The sequence below is a fragment of the Ambystoma mexicanum genome, chromosome 12 (assembly GCF_040938575.1).
Source record: "Ambystoma mexicanum isolate Mex_15411 chromosome 12, UKY_AmexF1_1, whole genome shotgun sequence".
Classification (NCBI taxonomy): Eukaryota; Metazoa; Chordata; class Amphibia; order Caudata; family Ambystomatidae; genus Ambystoma; species Ambystoma mexicanum.
This window is the reverse complement of record NC_090936.1, coordinates 66678862-66691867: the sequence shown is the minus strand read 5'-3', so window position 1 is coordinate 66691867 and position 13006 is coordinate 66678862.

The window sequence follows — 13006 nt, the reverse complement described above, 5'->3', positions numbered from 1 at the left end:
ATGGTATTCACTTGGCAAGGTATTAGTTGCTCCCAGGGTTGATACTGTCACTCTGGGAGTCATGGGGATACAGACATCGGGTTTCTCCTCTTGGTAATAGCAGGCAGGGGAGCAGTCACCGGGTAAGGTTCATTTTCGTGACCGCCAGTCTATCAATCTAATCTATCAGCAACCAACCAAGGCATTCCTAGTATTAGCCTGAACTGAGGTGCCTTGATGAGATCGAATGAAATAGACTCCCGATGTCCGTCCTGGCACAGCAAGGTTACCCTGGCTGTGCACTGGGTTACTGGTCCGGAAGTGATTTCTGTCCCATCCACAGTGGTTACCTTGTCCATAGTTGACTTAGAACACAAAGGAAGCCCCATCTCTGCTGCCAGTTCTTGATCAATATAATTTCCAACTGCTCCGCTATCAATGTATGCTTCAACGGCATGCATTCTTGACGACTGTTGGTGGTTAATTAAGATCACTGGTATTGCAAAGTGTGAGGTCAGCAACTCTTTCTTCTCACTCGACAAACTGACCTCTACGTTTGTTGAGCTTGGTAGTTTTCCGATTCCTTAGCTTCATCCTTCTCTGTGGCCCCGACTGTTCTTCTTGGGGGGTTTTACTGGACAGTCCTTCAGGAAATGTCCTGGTTTCACACAATACAAACAAAGCTGTTGTTGTCTTCTTTTGTCCCGCTCTTGTTTTGTTAATGGAGGCCGTATCCCTCCAATCTGCATGGGTTCTACAGCATTTTCAGGTACACAGGGTGTGTTTTCCCTTGGTCGAACATACACGGTCGAGGGTCCGTCTTAGACCGGTCTGCCTTTCGGTCCTGCAACCGGTGGTCTAGCTGCACGGCCAGATTTATGAATTCTGCACAGTCTCTGGGTGGATCAACCACCTGGGCTAAGACGTCCTTTAATTCGCCTTGTAAGCCTCGATGGAATAACGTGGTTCGTTTGTTTTCTGGCCACCTAGCTTCGGCAACCAGTCTGTTGAAGGTAGCAATGTACGTTAACAAGTCCTGATTCCCCTGTCGGAGGGACAAGAGTTAATTGTCTATTGCTTGTTCCTGGGTATGGCGAGCAAAAAGTTTTTCCATTTCTCTCTGGAACCCCACAAAGTCATGTAATAGAGGATCGTCATGGGTTACCAACGGCACCGACCAATCTGCTGCACTACCACTCAGGTATGATAAGACAAAAGCTACCCGAGCTTGGTCGTTTGGAAATGCTCCAGGCCTACAAAGAAAATGAAGGCGGCACTGATTGATGAATGCCGCATACTTCCGTGGGTCGCCTGAGAACGTTTCTGGTGGTGCCAGGGCACTGTTCCAGGTAACATGATCTGTACCTGAGTGGGTGGTATGGCGGGGTTTTGCATCGTTGGATTGCTTCCAGGTAGAGGCGTCTGTTCTGCCTGTGATTGCAAGTATTGCCTGCTAATCTCTTCAGTGCATTCTTTGGTCACTATTAGGTCTCTCCGGAGGGCATTAGTCTCTTGTCGGGCAGAATGAACCTTAGCACGAAGCTCTCCTAGTAATTGGGCCAATTGGTCAATTTCTGATGTCTCCATGGCGCCCAGGTGGATTTGTTATGGTAGGCTTCACGTTCTGTTACACTCACCTGGTATCCACAGGGATGCCACCCAGCTGGGTTACTCGCTGGTATGCTTCTCTGTTTTGCCCAGATGTGGTCTGCGGGGAAGGTTCTGCCTGAAAATACAGGAGGACTGTGTTCAAGACTGACTCACTGGGGTAAGTATCCTCCCTCCACCCCGTATGATTTCAGTCCCTCTGGCGCCCTCTCCTCACCTTGTGGTAGAATTAGGCGTGCTCTCCGTCCTGCCTTCTTTGCAGGGGCGCGTTGTCTTTCATGGGCGACTGGGGTCCAGTTACTTCACTGACACCGGCCCGTTTGATATTGTTCAGGTAGGTCTTATTGTTGTTCTTTAGTTTTGTTGCTATCCTGCATGCCTTTCTTTGTTTAAAATGTCTCTTTTTTCTCCCTTAGGTATGCGGAGCTTCAGCGCGGCGAACTGGCTTGGTTGAGCCCTGCTGGTAAATGATGGCGCATATTCAGAGCCATGATGCGGTAAGTAAGCGCTATGCGCAGCGCTGCAAAGTCTTGCCTTTGATAACCTGTGTTTTCCTTCGTTGTAGGTCGCAGTGTTCTTCAGCACGAGTGGAATGTCCGGAGTGGTGCCAGCCGAGAGGCGACCAGCCAGGTAAGCCTTTTGAGCAGTTTGTAATTTGTAAATGTCTCTACTGCTTTCTTTAATAATAATAATAATAATAATAATAATAATGTTAATGTTGCTTATATCTTCCTCTTTCAGGTCGTTCTGTCCAGGAGGCGTGCAGATTCGAGGCAGCTGTTCTCAGTAGCTGCGAGTGTTTAAAGATGAAGACTGCAGGTAAGATGCTGCTGCTAATGATGTTCCTTTTGTCTCCTTGCAGGTTCTGCTTCTCCGAGGTTCGAGGGAATAGCTGGACACGGTGAGCCTCACGTTGCAAGCTGCAAAGTAACACGAAGCGTGTTGTCTTACTCGTGTGTGGTTTAAATAGCCCCAACAAAATAGTCCAGGTAAACTAGTCCCTAGGCTACCACACCCAGAACACTAGACCACATAGCTTGGTTCTTATGAACCAAGCAATGTGGATGCCTCCATGTTGGCTGACAATACAATAAAGTAGTTCCCAAGAACATTGTTTTTCATGGTGTATGAGCCTGGCGCCAAAGGCGCCAGGACTGGCGGCCCCATGAGGGCTTTTGAAGAGAATGCCAGGCTCTACAGGCCCGAGTCCTGACTCCACCTGGCCAATGGGTTTGCCAGAGGGGGTTTTGGGCGAGGGTCGTGACATGGGAATGATCATGATGGAAAACGATGGTGTGCAGTAATTGCCATCGGGGAAGGGTACAGATTGACTGACGCCACCGATGATGATCTATTTGGAGATCATCCATCTAATGATGAGGTCATATTTGAGATGAGCATTACTTATTGGGTGAGAGCAATCAAACGAGAAGTTCCTCAGAAAATGATGTTAGCACCAAACCGTGTGAGTATTTTGATGAAGATATGGCGAAAGTGGCACTTTCATTATGGACCACAGGCCCCTATTACATAGGCCTGTTAAAGGGAGTCAGAAAAGTGAAGATTAAATTGAAAACAGGAGCAATTTTACCTTGAGCACGACAGTATCCCATGTCTCGAAGGGCAGATGAAGGTATTTTTAAAACGATATCCGCCATGATGGATCAGGGTATCTTAGTGATGTCAGATTCACCCTGTAACAAAGCAATTTATCCTGTTAAAAAGGGGAAAGAGGGTCTTGGAGACTAATTCAAGATTTAAGGCCGATAAACCAGATTGTAGACGCCGAGTTCTGTTTAGTTCCCAATCCGGCTACAATCTTATGTAATATACCTTTTGAGGCATGATATTTCACTGTGATTGACTTGATAAATGCGTTGTTCTCAAACCCATTGCACAAAGACTCGCAGGATCTGACATCATATACGTTCAGACAAACGCGCCTGAAAAGTACTCATTTACCACAAGGGTGTTGTGAGTTTCCATCGATTTTCAATAGAGTCCTGCAGATGGACTGAAGCAATATTAATTTAGAAAGTCTTGTGTTGCAATATATAGATGACATTTTAGTTTGCAGCACTTCAGAAGAAGAGTACAGACGCGATTCTGTTCAGATGATGATTATACTTGCTGACAAAGGATATAAGGTTGACAAAGAGGAGTTACAATATTGTCAACAGGAAGTGTTGTAAATAGGCCAATTGATTTCACATGAGGGAAAGAAAGTTACTTCTGAGAGAGCTGAGGCTATTTTGAAAACCACAAAGCCAGACATGATAAAACACATGCAGAGATTTCTGGGATTATGTAACTATGTCAGGGCATAGGTCTTTGATTACAGCTCGTATATAAGATATTTATTGCAGCATTAAAGAAAGTTTAGTTTAGTTTCTTTATATGTACCGCACACCGAGCCCTGAGGTATCATACATGATAATGACAATAAGTGCAGATGACCGGGTTACATGGTGGTCATAGGGCAACATAGGAAGATACAGTGATGAGGCAATGGATGAAGAGTCAGGCAGTGGAATAGTTCTTGTTGGCAAGCCCAGACTTAGTTATGGCTCTGAAGGTCCAAAAGGATGGTTCTGCTCTAAGTTTCATGGGTATAGCGTTCCATAGTTTGGCTGCTAGGACCGGGAAGCTGGAGCTGCCTGCTTTTTTTAAGGGAGAATTTGGGAATAGATAGGCAATGAGAGTACAACGTTCTTGTTGGTCTGGCTGAAATGTGCTTACTAAACTTATCTGCCAAGTACTTGGGGGTGTCATTAGAGAGTCACTTGTGGATGATGTGGCACAAAGCACAAGACAATATGGCAGAAATATGTGGATGAAAGCAAAGGCAATGCAGGAAAAAATTGTGTGGAATGAGGAAATGGAAGAAGGGTTTGAAGAACTGAAAAAAGCAATTTGCACAGCTCCAGTTTTAGGGATTCCTAATTATGCTGAGGAATTATTTTTGTTCTTGCATACAGATGGCACTGTTATGACAGCAGTCCTTAAACAGAGAACCACATTGGGGTACAAGCCCCTTGCATATTACAGTGGTATCTTAGACCCAGTAATGAGGGGTCACTTTCCGTGCGAACAATCTTTAGCAGCTGCCGTGTTCAACATAGAGAATGCTGCTAGTATAGTGATGGGATGCTCCATGACATTATTTGTTGAGCATGCACTATTTGCCATTCTAGAGAAACCAAAAGGCACGTTGATTTCTCAAAGGGCTTCTACCTATGAAGTAGTCATGTCGAGTCCAGCGATCAAAATTGTTTGATGCAGAATAGTGAATCCTGCCATGTTTTTAGCTGAACCACTGGCAGAGGATGAGCATGCGCACAGCTGTGCAAACTATGAAGAGTTATATGACGAAATCCCTAGGATAAAAGAGAATGCATTGACAGGTGGAGAAATTGTTTTTATTGACGGTTCTTCAAGGATAGATCAAAATGATGGGCAGAGATACACAGGTGCTGCTGTGGTGAAGCACAAGGCCAATGGGGAGTTTCAGAAGATGGTAAGTGTTCGACTACCGTCTCATTATTCAGCACGGCTGCAGAATTAGTGGCGCTGATTGTCACACTTGAGAATCATGCAGACCAGGAAGTAACAGTGTACAGCGACTCCACCTATGTGACTTCAACGGTGCACGCAGGATTAGCACGTTGGGAAAGGAGGGGCTACCTTCGAGGGGATGGCACGCCAGTGCAGCACGCCATCTTGTTGGACAGGCTTATGAAGCACTACAACTCCCACCAAGCATCGCAGTCGTTTAATGCACAGCACATACTAAAAGGGCACACTTTATCTCACGTGGAAGCAAAGCAGCAGACGATGAAGTGAAACTCGCTGCATTTTCAGAAACTGTAATGACATTTGAAACGCCTGATGTAAATGAAAAAATGGTTGTAATGATGAACGTGTCTGAAAGATACAGTGATTTGTCAAAGACACAGTTAATACAGATTCAGGGGGAAGCACCTCAAAATGAGAAGGATTTGTGGATGCAAGGGGGGGGTTCTTTAAACCCCTCTGAAGCATTGTGGCGACAAGACAGCACTGGTAAACTGGTGATGCCTGTAGCCTTATTGAGGGTGGCACTGGAACAGCTACACTACCCTGCGCATACAACTAGGGAGAACCTTGCTGCAACCATTGCAGAGGATTGGTTCGTACCAAATTTGTTAGAGCATGTTGCATTCTATGTAGTGAACTGCATCGTGTTTCAAAAATTCACGGCCGGGCATACACTGTGCACAGTTAGGGGAGTTATTCCTAGATCCAATGGCCCCTTTCAGCATTTGCATATCGACTATGTCAACATGCTGCCAGGATGTAACATATATAGATACATGATTGTTGTAGTTTGTCCCTTTTCAAGATGGATTGAAGCTGGTCCGTGTACACACCCAGACTCTAGCAGTGCAGCCAAATTCTTAGTGTGGGAAGTATTTCCTAGATGGGGAGTATGTCAAGTAATGAGGTCAGACAATGGCCCACATTTTGTGAATCAAACATTTGAAAAGATTAGCTTGTTGCTTGGTATAAAGCACACGTTTTCTTTGGCTTATCATCCACAAGGAAATGGGATCTGTGAATGGCTCAATGGCTTGCTTAAAGAAAGGATAGCCAAGTTGAAGCTTCCCTTGAAGAAATGGTGGTTGCATTGCCTACTGCTGGCATTATATGTATTGAGGAACCAACCAGGTTTGGACCACCATCTCACCCCCCATGAGATAGTGACAGGGAGGCAGATGAGGACACCCCTCATGCCTCCATCCAGAGTTAGAAGTGATGCTCAGCCTACCTCAGAATTGTTAGGAATGGAGCTACGTGAGTATCTTATGTGTATGACTTCAAGTATCTCTGTCATTTGAGGTCAGCTACGGCGAAAAGGGTCTGGGGCAGCACAGAACACAGAAGGAGAGGCTTCAGCAAGTAGACTTCAAGAATTAAGTCTTCCCAAATTAATTCCCAGAGATGCGGTCCTAATCAGCAACTTTACAAGGAAGAGGCACGAGCCCAGATTTAATGGCCCCTTCATTGTAGAAGACGTCACACCTTCTGCAGTCAGATTGCAAGGCAGACATGCTTGGACTTTCCTAGGTGACGTGAAGATTTCTACTGGTGAAATCCCTCTGCCCCACCACCTATAGAAGCAAGCATTGGAGAAGAACCTCATCAAGGTCTATGACGAGGAAGAAGGATGCAGAGGCTGTCGTATGAAAGAAAAGATTTAATTGAGCTGTGGCTTGTTTCAGGACACTCTTTTAGCCACTTATAAAGAGTTAAAGGAAGCTGATTCAAACACTCTGTGCAGTCATTTCAGAGTTAAGGGAAGATTTTTGCTCTTAAAGCCACAGGAGTTTGATTAACTTTGGACTGACGCATTACTAAGACTTGATAATAAAAATATGCCAAGTAGAGGGCTTCTTTTTGACAAATGGAAAAGGGAGCAGTATCATGATTCATTTCACACTGAGTTTCATTTCTCGGATCATTCTTGTATATTTCGAGTTTGTGTTGCATGCATACCCTTTGATTGTGGGGAGAGCTACTCGCATTCCTGCTTTCTTGCAAGATCCTAAAAATGGCACAGTTGTGAGAAGATTGCTTATAGTTATCACTGAACAAATTTTGCAGCTTCCTGAATACAGCGGGGAAAAGACAAATGCCCCTCACACCTGATAATGCCCACAGACGAGTTTGTTTGGTGTTCTATCGTCTGATTGAAGAATATCCACAGCTTGTTGGGAGACACACTCGTGTGCGCATGTTTCTAAGGGATCTGAGAAACAGTGCAGCACTAAACAAAATCTTGAGAGGCGTCATACTGCAAGTAAATGCTTATGCTGCGAGAACGCTGAGGTCAGAGTGAAAGTTTCCTACAAGGGACAGATCGAGAGGTTGCTAGTCAGACAGAACTTTTGTTTCATGCTGAAAGAAATTCATCATGTCATCTGGTCTAAGGCAGATTCGAGGAATCGATTGGGAACTGGTGTATGTTATTGAACTTCTCTAGAAACTTTCTGCAAGAAATATCTAGAGCACATTTGGTGAAATCGTTTTTCTTCATGCTGGAGAGCCATTCACATTTTGTCTGGTCAAAAACTGGTTCCAGGGATACATTAAGAGTTTGTTCTTGGCATCCAGTAAGCAGACAGCTGATCTAGGACAGCTGATCTAGGACAGCTGATCTAGGACAAATTGCTGAGTCAAGACAGCAGCTTCCAGAAGCAGTGCATAATGCTGATGTATCAAAGTTACTTTTTCCTTCCTTAGGCAATAAAGATGGGAAGTATTAGTAGTAATATAAAAATGCCAGATGCAGAGAGACGTCCACGTTGTCCACGAATTAGATGCTGTAAATTGACATACTTAAGTGTTATTTATGCTTGCATTGTGTTCATATTCATATTCCTTTCACTCACAGTATGGACATCGTATTACTTTTATGTACATGGAGCTAGGACTCCTGTGAATCTTCCTGAGCAGAAGAAAGGTGCAATTGTGGCAACTACTAGGCAGCCAAGACCCTATGTAGTCATTCCTGTTCCAAAGAAAGATGACAAATTGCCTGAGCCTGAGATAAGTGTCACTAATAATCGTTCACATGCAAAAAGTGTCTTAGAAACACTGTTGGGACATAAAAGACAGGCTTGGCAAGACAGACAGGACAAGAGGGTGTTAGATGGTGAGCCCATACAAGAAAGGCATGCAAGCACACCTGTTCCTGTGAAAAAAGACCCAAGGGTAGTTTCTCAAAGGCAGTCACACATGGAGATTTTGTGAGACATTTTTATGCCTAAATGGTATGCTGAGAGGATAAAACTTTCTGAAATTTCTCCTACTCAGACAGTGCATGTGGGTGTTCCTATCCCACTGCTAGACATACCCATGATTTATCCAGTCAGAAGGAGTTATGCTGGCACACTTCATGATATGATCATAGAAGGCCATAAGAGAAGAATGAGTCCTAAAAGAAGCACCAAAGAGGATGATTGTTAATGAAATGATTACCTGGGAAATAACATATGGTATCAGCATATGAACGAAGTAGGAAGAAGGACTTCGAAAGAGGAATGCTTCATGTGGGCACTCCTGCCAAACAGTACGGGGAAATCTAAGATCTTCCTAACTATTGAAATAGATGTCTGGACTGCACACTGCATATTACATCTGGCATTCTGTAGTACAAGATGCCAGTTCATTGGTCGAACATCCTACCTCAAATGGCCAATTGAATGGACAGATCCTGATGAAGATGACTATATCCAAGACACAAAGACAAGAAACAGAGCCCATACTAAGAATCATGTGATGAGATATGAAAAGCCTGGAGTAAAAGGAGCTGACATCAGATGGGAAGTAAATAAGAAACTAGAAGTTCCAGGAAAATATGCAGAAGAAATTCGTAGATGGAAGAACAGAGGCCGGATGCAGATTTCGGGAACTGTGCTATCACCAGATGGCTGGGAAGAAGGTGTAGTGATCTACAGAGACTGGGTAATAATGGGTCACTACCAACCAACTATTGAGAATGCACAGATGTTGTGTAAGCCTCTATGGTCGAAACATGCTAAGTTACTGAAATGGGTCAAAGACCGGGGAGGACCCTTGCAGATAATGCCTTTGGAGAGTGCAAAGCTGTGTTTCAGAAACAATGGCACAAGAAAAGTTGGTGAGAACCAGAATTGTGGGCAAATATTTGAAGCACCAGGAATGAACATTGGGACAGCAGTAATCATGGACCATTTTTGGGCTTGTGGATCCATGCATACATGACGTTATCCAAGGATTGGGGAGGAATATGCACATTGTTGAATGTCCATGTTCCAGCAGTGGTGATTCTAAAGAGTGATTTGAGTCTCGACAGTTTTCCAAAAGCAGATGCTCACCTGAGATCTGTGGAGCTGATGAAGAGAATGTAGAGAAAGAACTATTTCTCAGCCAAATCAATAGAAGCTTTTGACTCTATTCCTTATGAGCACAGGCTGTTTAGCCAGACCTCGTCAGTATTCTCGTTGATCTTCATGCCAAAAATCCAGGTTGAAGCAAATACAAAATGGCTTCAAATTACCAGATGGGAATTGCTGCAGACACTTAACACTACCGGAAAGGGATTCAATGCAATTAGAGAAGAGATGAGAGCCATAAGACTGATAACTCTTCAGAATAGATACGTCTTGGACATGATCACAGCAATGGATGGAGGTGTTTGTGGAAAAATTGGAGAATCATGTTGCACATTTATACCTTCTCATGATGACAAGAATGGAACCTTGACAGAGGCCATAAACGTGCTGACGAAGTTCAATGGTCAGATAGACGAAGTAGAAGACATTGCTGATGACAGCTTGTTTGGATCGCTCTTTTCTTGGGTTCCATAATGAATGGCAGTTATGTTCAAGTTCCTTGGAGCCCTGATAGTACTGGTGTTACTTGGATTCTGTGTGATGAAGATAATAATCTTGCAATGCAAGATGACAGCAAAGAAAGCTATAGGGAAGAAAATCATGATCAATGTTGAATCACGATGGAAAGCCAGAGACCTGACAGATGAAGAAATCAGAGACTTTGTGAAGGCCAGTATCATGCACCCAATGGAACGAAGTTCCTGTATCCAAAGAACCATAAGAAGTATGTGGGAAGATGGATCTATTGCAGTCCAAGTGGACAAGGCAGTCTTATGACATTGAACAAGGATGAGCATGTCAAATCAGCAGGATGCCAGAAGGGAGTCATAAAGATATGGACCTCTAAGAAAAATGTCTTCAGTCGAGGATTTCTAGATGTGAAGGATGATGGGAGAGTGGTTGATAAATCGCCCAGAGGGGGGAGTGTAGAGAAGGAGCTAAGTGCTCCACCTCACCCATATTGCCTGTATGTTAGAAATCAGAGTATGTGACATACACGGAACAGTTGAACCAACAAAGGCCAGAGTATGGACTCTGTGCAGTACCAGTGAAAGTACCAATACCTAAGATAATCTGGGAGGCAAGGTACCCACTGAGAAAACCATACCTGCATATAAGAAAATATGATGGCCATTTGAAAGAAATCCCTGAAGAAGCAGAGCCAATAAATGGACAAGACGAATGGTGACGTCATGCAGAGCTGAAATGACGTACATAGAAGAGATGCAGAGACAAGAGAATGAAGATATTCTATAAGGCATCAAGAAAGTACCAAGGATAAGTGACATCTTAGGATCAAGGTGAAGAAGCTTATGCCACAGAAACAGATGAAGATATCAAGCTAGTTTATACATGTACAGATGCAAAAGAAACGGAAGCAGATGAAGTAATCATGAGGCTAGCTTTATAGTGAATAGATTGCGGAAAGCACCAATATATATATATGCATATGAACAAGTAAAGGGTGGATGTTTCCACTACGCATTATAGCAGTGCGGGACATTAGCAAGAAGGCCTTATTTGTAGTGTGTCGCAGTTAAAAAGCAAATTGAATTACAAAGTGAATCTCAGCAGGCAGAGTTGGATGAGCCGAGGAGCCAAGGTCTTATCAAACTGGAGTAAACTGACATTGGATACAAATCGCATGAAAGGACAGGACTCCTGTTCAGAAGGCATGAACAAAACAAGGAAGACGTTAGAGGTCCATTAGAAAATAGTATTTCAATGCACGAAAAGCTCAATTTCATGGACTCACATGGAAGAATGAAGTTGGACGAACAAGACGGTCACACCTACGCACAAGTGCCCTCACTCTTTGAATTTTTCAGAGTTTAGAACAAACTCAAGGCCGAGCTTCAAAGTACTAATTTACAGTCTACCACTAAGGAGATGATGGATTGATATGCTAATTGGTGGGAAGCAATAGTTAAGGCGAGCTCATCAGCATCTGGATGGCCAGCCTGCGAGCTGCTAGACGTAGGTGGAAAAGTACTGACGGAGGTTAGAGTGCCAACCAATTGTAGAGGACTGCATATTTAGGGGTCCTATAGTTGTGTAACCAATGGGACGTTGTGTATTTAGGGACGTTCATAGTGATCATTTTTGGGGGAGGGCTTAGTTGCTCCACCTGATGTTAAGTAGCCTATTGCCTTCACTCACTATCCCATACTAGTATGGATCATATACTTATACATTCACTCAGAGCCAATCACCCATACTCATAGGTTTTTGTAGTTTGCCACATAGGATGACATTAATAAACAACATAGGTTGACCTCATTGATGACAACTTTTGTGTATAAAGTCTCTGTTTTTTCTACAATGCTTTGAGTAAGAGGATCGAGTGAGTTTGTTGATGTTCGTTGTACTCCCTGTTTTAGATAATTGATATTAAAACAGTCTTCCTTTTGCCAATTACCTGAGTTGTCTATGGCCTATACTATGAGCACAGGTATCTGCTGTAGAAAATCACGTCTGTGTCACTCTCTTCCACTTCTATTGCTTCCTCTGTTCCAGCCAACTCCACCGAACCTCCTCCTATCCTACCTATACCTAATCTGCGCGACTGAAAAATAATGTGTTTGAAATATGATAACTGCATCATGGTGTGAGATTGCACCCTACATGGTTGCCGATGAGCTATTTTAGAAGACCAAAGCAATTGCTGCCACTACAAATATTTATAACAAATTTTCAGTGGCAGTTTTTAGAATCCCCTTATTTTACAAAAATAAAAACAGAAAATACTCAGGAAAAGAGTAGGCACAACAAACCCATAATTCAAATACTAATTGTGGACTGAAATTGCATTTAACTGAGACTACAGCTTTAAGGATTATATATCTCCCCCTGTGCTGCGCTGAGTGCCTGCACGGAGAGTCCGGCGCTGAGTCCAGTCACTTGTGAAAAAGCCTCTGAGCTGAATGGTCTCGTTAAACTTTATCTTGAGAAAGCTGTATCCGGATCTGTTGTTATGGCATGCTGTTAGAGCTATAGGGATTCTATATCTTCACCTGGCCGGCGTGGATTGCTTGCGCGGAGAGTCTGGCGCTGAGTTCAGTCACTCGTGAAAAAGCCTCTGAGCTGACTGGTGTCGTTAAACTTTGTCCCGAGAAAGCTGTTTCCAGACCTGTTGCTATTGCCATTACTACAGCTTTGAGAATTCTATATATCCTCCTGGGCAGCGCGGAGCACCTGTGCGGACAGTCTGCCGCCGGGTCCAGTCACTCGCCTGTCAGCCGACTGTAGCCGAGTGGACAGGAGGCTCGATGGACCCGGAGATTGCACGAAAGACAGCAAGAAAACCATCAAAACGTGACATCAGAGATTTTAGGCAGGCGATGGAACGAACATGAAGCCTTCGGAGTGCCTGCTCACCGTTGGAAGAGCCTGTTCAGTATGCTGAGTTAGGAGAGGATGCGTTGGCACGTGGGATAGCGGGTAAGATTTCCACGGCGCTGGCGGGGGTTCCCCCTACTGCCCCACCTTCCCCTCCCGTGTGC